Source organism: Prionailurus bengalensis, chromosome F2 (genome assembly GCF_016509475.1).
Source record: "Prionailurus bengalensis isolate Pbe53 chromosome F2, Fcat_Pben_1.1_paternal_pri, whole genome shotgun sequence".
Classification (NCBI taxonomy): domain Eukaryota; kingdom Metazoa; phylum Chordata; class Mammalia; order Carnivora; family Felidae; genus Prionailurus; species Prionailurus bengalensis.
This window is the reverse complement of record NC_057353.1, coordinates 68,841,765-68,849,265: the sequence shown is the minus strand read 5'-3', so window position 1 is coordinate 68,849,265 and position 7,501 is coordinate 68,841,765. Positions and strand designations below refer to the sequence as shown.

Genomic DNA, 7,501 nt, shown 5'->3' with positions numbered 1-7,501 from the left:
CTTCACAGAGAAAACATTTTCAGGTATAACATAAAAATCCTGAAATGTTAGATGTAAACCTAGTACAAAGTTAGAATATATCAAGAATATGTCAAGACTATCAAGTAAATAGATTTAATACATCTAAAGTAGGCTTTTAAACATCAGTAGTAGATTAATAAAACTTTATAGATAAATGATGTGAATCCCCAGTAGAAAACTAGCCAGGAAATACACTGAATTCACATTAAAGATGTAAAGTTGCAACCAACTTAATGTTTTTAAAAATAACTAAAATTATGACTGCTAATATAATACTGCTTTTGTTTTACAGGCAAAGCAACACTAAAACTCTGATACACAGAAACGTATCATGGTCAGCAAAAACACTGATCATTGTCTAGAACCTTCCCATACAGGATACAATTGTTTAAATATTTACACTAATAATGTTTTACCCAAACAAATTTAACCTAGGGAGGTCTAAGCATTTCTTCTGATTTCAGAGTATTTCCCACGTAACACATCATTAGTAACCTATCAATAACCCTAATTATTCCCAACATTTCTTTTTTTACAAGGTGAAAAAACAAATCTTAGTGGGAACCCTTTGCAAAATCTCAAAAACAATTTTAAGTGCTGACGAGGTTAATCAAACTTTGAGCTTGACACAACTTCGGGACCACAAAGCCCTCAATCCCATGTAAATTTTCTGCACTTGAATTTGTTTGCTCCTCTTAAGAGCAACCCCTGCCCCATGTGCTTAACCACAAACCAACACTTCCTGCCTTAACTTCCCTGTTAGTACAATATTTGATGAAGGTTAAGTTTCAAGAACCCCCTCCCCTACCAGTTTTCAGCTCCCCACCTCCTACTCTCCACAGCCACCTATCCCAGGCGTCTCTGCATTTAAAAGCTCTGCCCACCCATCCCTCCCCAGATACATTTCTGACTTAGAGCGTCTTCTTATTATGATACTCCTCTCCTCCTATTGCAATAACCCCCTTCATATGAACATAGTAAAATCCTTCATAGTAACATCCATTGCATTTTTTTTCTTTCACAGGGATGACGCTGTAACTCTGACAGAATGTCAGATGCCCCCAGGACCTTGCTTTCTTCACCCAGGCGTCAATGCCATCTGATCAGATGCTGGCTCCTTTCCTGGCTGGGGAAGTTGGGATCCACAGTGGTGAGTCTAAATCCTGGTCCAGTGCTTCACACATGTGTCTACTGTAGCATGGTAAAGACTTGGCTTTATTCTTCATTTTTGTCTTTTTTCCTTCTATTTCTCTGCCTTCTTCCAGCTTTTCTGAGTATAGTTAAAGCCCCTGACTCTTGGATTCCATTGACTTATTCTGAGCAGGGCTCTTGAATCCCATGACTCCAAGATTTCATCCGAACAGTGCACTGCTTTTATTGTTTGGTACAAAGAAACAGAACAAAGTCTCTTCCACAAACATTTTCAGAGACCACTGCTTCCTTCCAAGGCCATTTCTCTTCCTCGGTGTTTTCTAAGACCTATCCCTTCCCATCATCCTCCTCTAACTCTGCCTCCCTTTTTCCACCTTCAACTTTCCCTTCAGCTCCCTAGAATCCTTCGTTCTCCCCCCTTCAACACCTCTACCTCCTCTGTCATCCACCCTGCCAGGCCTTTCCTTTCTCACTCAGGCTCCTCGTCCTGTAGACACCTGATATTTAAGTCCCTTACCACTGTCGGGGCTGTGAGGAGCCCAGCGACCCCAGGAGCAAAAGCCTGCAGCTGAAAAAGCTAATTAGAAATAAGCTTCAAGTTTTCTTTACTCAGATGGGCTTTGGAGACACCAATGGCCACTTGGTCTCTCCTCTGTCACTCTCCCAAAATGTAGTCCACAGCCTCCATTGGATACATATCGCGGCCAAGTACATCTTGAGGGTCTCCTCCACAAATAATGGGGAGACTGCTTCAGCTCTTACATTGAGCAGGTTACTTCAATTTGCCCCATCTGCCAGAAACACAATCCTTCTAAAAAGGTAAAAGTGAGGCAGGGATTAGAGTCAGCTCTTTTACATGAACCAGTGAGTTTTGAGTCTTTGTGTTTATATCTGAACCAGCTCTAAAATTTTTTAATTAAAATTTAAAGCTACAAGTTCTTTATTTGTGTCCATCTGTATGTGCATATATGTATGTTGTATTATACACGTGTACTATTTTCCGATCTCCAAATGGTATGACCACATTAAATTCTGAAGTCCCTTAAAGGAGCTCCTTCTGGATTGGATAAGAGATAAATAGGAGTTTATAGAATTTTAAATATTTCCAAAATTCCCAGAAACCGAGACAATTAAATCTCTAATATGTTTAGTGTGGGGGAAAAAGTATTCTTATAAAAGTTTACCAATATGTTTTTAAAATTCAGGCTCATGAGGTAAATCTTTGGCAAATGAGGCTAGTTGAAATGTTGTTGGTTTAATAAATACAGTTATGCCTTTTGAGTTATCAGCCTTGTAAGAACACATTTTTATTTTACTCAAGTATGTTCTTCCTAAACTCATTCAGGTTAAGTTTACTTATTGCTTGATTATCTGGATATACCATTGCTATATTTTAACAATATGCTTGATATATGTTCATGGTATACCATGTCTCAGAACCATGATACTGTACCTGTCATGTTTTCCTCTAAAGATTATACTCATCCATTTTCATAAACTACATATAATATCCAGTCTTCTTTGAAAACAGGATTAATGATGCTAATTAAACATTAGCATGTTTTGCCTAAAACTGATTGAACTGACTTTTTCAGTGTCCCATAAAAATCAAATTTCTTTATCAATTGTATTATTTTTATAGTGAACTCTGCTCAGATCTTTCACCTTTGAAAATTATCAAAAATGAACTAACCATGGCTATTTTAAGTTTTCTGTCCTTCACAGGTGGTTTTATGTTCCTCTGATGCTTCCCGAAGAGCGCTTGCAAATCAGCTACCGACTGAGTGCTCTGTCTTCAACAAAAAAGGATTATCTTAGAGACCCGTGGAAGCGGACTATGCCAGCCAGGTACTCTTGGGTAAGGCTTCTGATGGCACTGCTTAAATAACTTTGGGACCACCCTGGTAGACTAAGTCAGGATTTCTAGAACTCTAGGGGAGAATATAGATTTATGGACTATTAATCCAAGATCAAATGGAACAAGAATTATTACATAGGACTGAATGAACTGATCATTCATGATTATGGGCTTTGTTTGGAACAGTGCTGATGCTCTCATGTTCTATTTTCTGGATGTAAGGATGCACTTTCTCTCTTCTCTCAAGCTATCTAGCACTCACAACAATTTAGTAGACTGTGCCCTTGTGAAACAGAAAGGAAACATTCCTCTTCTCTGCCCTGCCTCACCCTTCCAAATTCTGGGAAGTCTCGTGGAGTATTCCTGTTTTCGTGGCACTGTAGTTATTTGCATAGATTCAGTAAGAGCCCGTCCACCTTGTTAATAGGACATAATTGGAAGCATTGGTTAATGAAGGCTGGCTCTGCCTATAATGTCACAGTTGAGAATGATGCTCGTTTCATCAGATGTGACCAGACCCTTTTCGGCAATTAAGGTTGACATGATGGGCCAATGCTTACAAAGTCCCTCTTGGGAAAACTGGCCTGGCCACCGGCTTGATAGGGTCCCCAGCCTTATAGGTGAGCAAGGAAGGTCGCTTCCTGGCAGGCTCAGGAATCCTAGGCTATTTTGAGGACCTCAGGAAGAGAGGAATGCCCACCAAATCACTAGGTACTGCAGGTGGAAACTGATGGTGAAGTTTTGGCTTGGCTTCCTAGCCTCGAGAGGCTCTGAAAAGTCCAATCTGAGATTCTTTCTGAAAGCGTCCAGAGAAGCCAGTATAAGACCTACGTGGTACCATGTCGTTCTTGCTGCATCTATGTAAATAACCAGGCCACCTCCAGTGAGACCAGCCTTATTTTGTGACCAAGAGTAATCTTTCTTTGAGATTGTCTTTGATCAAGAGGGGAAAGGGACTGTAGAGAGCCTTTGGTGTTTCAATGGGAAACTATAGCATGCTCTTTTGGATTACCGGATTCTGACCCTATTCATTGCCTTTGAGCTATTTTGCACCTCTGTAAACTGCAGGTAGCTGATTGATAGGCAAACTCTATCTCCTCTTATAGACACTTAATTAGCTTCTTTTCCCACTGTAGATAAACTAGTGGTGATACCTACTTATAAATCAGATTTGAATCTTTTACTTTAGAGAGATTGTCAGCCCTTACCAAATTTTCAATTCTTGCAGATTCCTTCAATACCTGGCTATAACTTTTCAAACTAACCTGTGCAACTTTTCTCCCTTTTTCCTGACTTCAAGTCACTGAGAACCAAAACATGATTTCCCAGATCCTTATTCGGACTCTAAGTTGCTTTGTCACTGGCCTTTTCCCCCAGGATCTGAATAAACACTGCAGCAGTCCATGCGTGAACCTGGTTGCCCTCTGGACAAGCTGCTGTCTGGGTCACTAAGAAAGTCTGGTGAAATGCTCAGGTCACGTATCCCCTGATAAGGGAGATAACCCGAGCTCTGAGTAACATAATTAAGATCATGATATGACTCAGGGAGCAGTGCTGCACAATGAAACGATTTCATCCACTGACCTCCTGAATTTCACTAGATTGGATACTCTTAGGGTTTGACTTCTGGCTCTTTAATACATTCCTTTATGCTAACATTTATCTTTTTTTTAATTTTAGGCATCCCATTTAAGAACACTGAAACAATTGACCTCTGCCTGCACTCCAAACAGATGATTCAATTGGTCTTCTAGGGACATCACTGAGAATATGGTGGCCCTGAGGTCTATCTCACTCAGCCATCCGCTGTTTGAGTTATTCCTTATCCTTGAATTGTCCATGAAGAGTCTCTCTGAGCCCACCTTGAACAAAGAGAGGGACTGACAAGGCAACTTTATGCTTCATATAAGTTTAGGCTGCTTTGCTGAGAACCACTAGGTCCCAACTCTGCAAACTTTCTGCACTTTTGCTTGTTTACTTCAACTGAGACCAGAATCCCAAGTCCTTGTGCCCGAGGACACAACTTTCCTGCCTCAACTTTTCTACTAGTACAACACTGGATGCAGTTCATTATGTTTCAAGGCACCTTCCGCATACCCAGCTGTTAGCATGGCATCCTTCTGCTTTGCACAGGCACCTATCCCAGGGTCTCTGCTTACAGAAACTTTGCTTGTCCCCCCGCTCCACCCCCCCCCCCCACCTGCCTGACACTGCTCTGGCTCAGGCTTTGAGCACCTCTCTGCAATAGTCTCATTCAATAATACCTCTCCTTACTCGGGTCCAGACTTAACTTTTTTTTTTTCTTGACAATTTCTTCGGCAAAAGATATCATTTAGGATTTGATTTTTGGAAAGTAGAATACAAAAAGTAGTCAGGAAATTTGAACACTTGATTAAATAGGATCATGGATTACTGAGAAATAATAGTTGGTTACCTAATTAGCCAAAATGAAGATATAAATTTAAAAGTAGGCATAGAAGGGACGTGACTATAAAGAACTCCAGTTCTTTTTAAGTGAAAAGACTTTGTTCTCTCGAGTAATTAAAGATATGATAAAGTCAACCCAAAGTATAGGAAATGAGTCTAATAAGACCCTGAATAGTTGTTTTCTAGGCAGATTATAAAGGTAAAGAAAAATATTTTTTACAAACACTTATTAAGAAAACACCAGTAATCCAAGAAAAAAAATGTCATTTTAATAGAAAGAAAACCAAATGCTAGTTTTGAAACAGCATATTTGGTACTAACACTATTATTAAAAATCTTCTATTTAAATTAAAAAAAAAGAAATGGAAAAAAATATTCACAAAAACAATCTTACAAATAAGCCCATCAGCCTTAGCCAGCTGTGACTCTAAGAAATACAATTCCTTTTCCACGAACCATCTACAACCTTCTCTATCCAGACAAGTTTGTCATACACTTGTCTCTCATTTTAGACAAGTTATTTAGTTATTTTACTTTGGAACAAAGCTACTCTTGTTTTTCTTAACAAAATACCCCCTGCACACTTCATGTGCAAAGTTGCTCCTCTCTGCTACTATCACTCCTGTTAGAGTCTCATTCACATATACTGATTCTAAGTTTTCACTACAGCCACTTCTACTGCATATAGAAAACCAGGAGACGGTGTAAGAGAAGAGTTATTCCCAGGGAATGTGTTAAAGCCGCGAGGCAGATCTTATTAGAACTACTGCAGTAGAGGAGAGAGACTTTGGTATCCCATTCCCATGCAGCACAGACAGCTGGAGATCTCAGCCAAGGAGCCAGTGAGGGGGTGAGTGGATAGGAAATTACTGAGAGGAACTTGGTTAGATACCAAAGTAGGGGGATTCTTGCTAAACTGGCTTCACAGGATTCTTACTAAAAGCAGGTGCCAAGGACTTAGATATCTAGGGCAGGGTATGAGGAGCTTGATCAGATATCAAGGATGGTCCCATATGAAGGGGGGCAAGTGTCAATTAACTAGCTTAGGATTCATTGCTAAAGTGGGGGCTCAGCAGGCCAAGGCCGAGCCTAGTCTAGAAGAAGGCTCACAGGAGCCTAACTAAAGTTTGGTCAAGGAAGGAGTATCTGATAGTAAATAACTGTAAACTGTCTTTCATACACCAGTATTTTCTAGCAGACTAGCAAAGTTTATAAATATACATCTCAACATCTCATAATTTTTATAATCATAAGTGTTCCTTATAGGTACAGCTTCTCAATGTGGCAAAAATGAACATGTGCATTAGCAGACCCAAATAGATAGCCTCTCTGTATTATAGAAAAGTAAAAGTCCAAAAGTATATAAAATGAAATCATATTCAGCAATTAATACTTCAATTTTTCTCTTAGATAGGATTTAGGTGTCTAATGAATATTCATAAATTAAGTCAATTTAGCATCAGTCCAAGGTTTTAAGCTACCAATTCATTTTGGACACTGTCTTTAAGCTGACATACTGCAAAATATAATTACTTTGAAATAAAGTTTGTCCAAATAATGACTTAATTTGACTAATACAAATGTACATTTTTATAATCTTAAAACATAGGAACTGAAACGACAGTATATTAAATCAGCCAAACTTCATAAATTGAGGAAAAACATGCTTGCATAAAATTAAAATATATGTTTCTATTACATTTAATGCTGACAACTCAGAAGATATAGCTGTTTTTATTAAACCAATAATATTAAATTCGTCTCATTTGCTAGAGTTACCTAAATTATGTAAATTTGAATTCTTAGAACATTTGAATTACTGCCTATAAGAATATATTTTGAGCACATTGAAAGTATTAGAAATCTAATTTTTTCGGGGCGCCTGGGTGGCGCAGTCGGTTAGGCGTCCGACTTCAGCCAGGTCACGATCTCGCGGTCCATGAGTTCGAGCCCCGCGTCGGGCTCTGGGCCGATGGCTCGGAGCCTGGAGCCTGTTTCCAATTCTGTGTCTCCCTCTCTCTCTGCCCCTCCCCCGTTCATGCT

At 39.4% G+C, this 7,501-nt stretch overlaps 1 long non-coding RNA gene across 1 annotated transcript; it reads left to right on the top strand.

Annotated features, from left to right (window-relative positions):
• Positions 1-208: 208 nt before the first annotated feature.
• On the top strand, positions 209-7,024 carry LOC122495806. Its single transcript, XR_006300581.1, has 3 exons — positions 209-1,171; positions 2,899-3,021; positions 4,712-7,024. It is a non-coding gene; the product is annotated as an uncharacterized LOC122495806 (long non-coding RNA).
• The last annotated feature ends 477 nt before the right edge of the window (positions 7,025-7,501 follow it).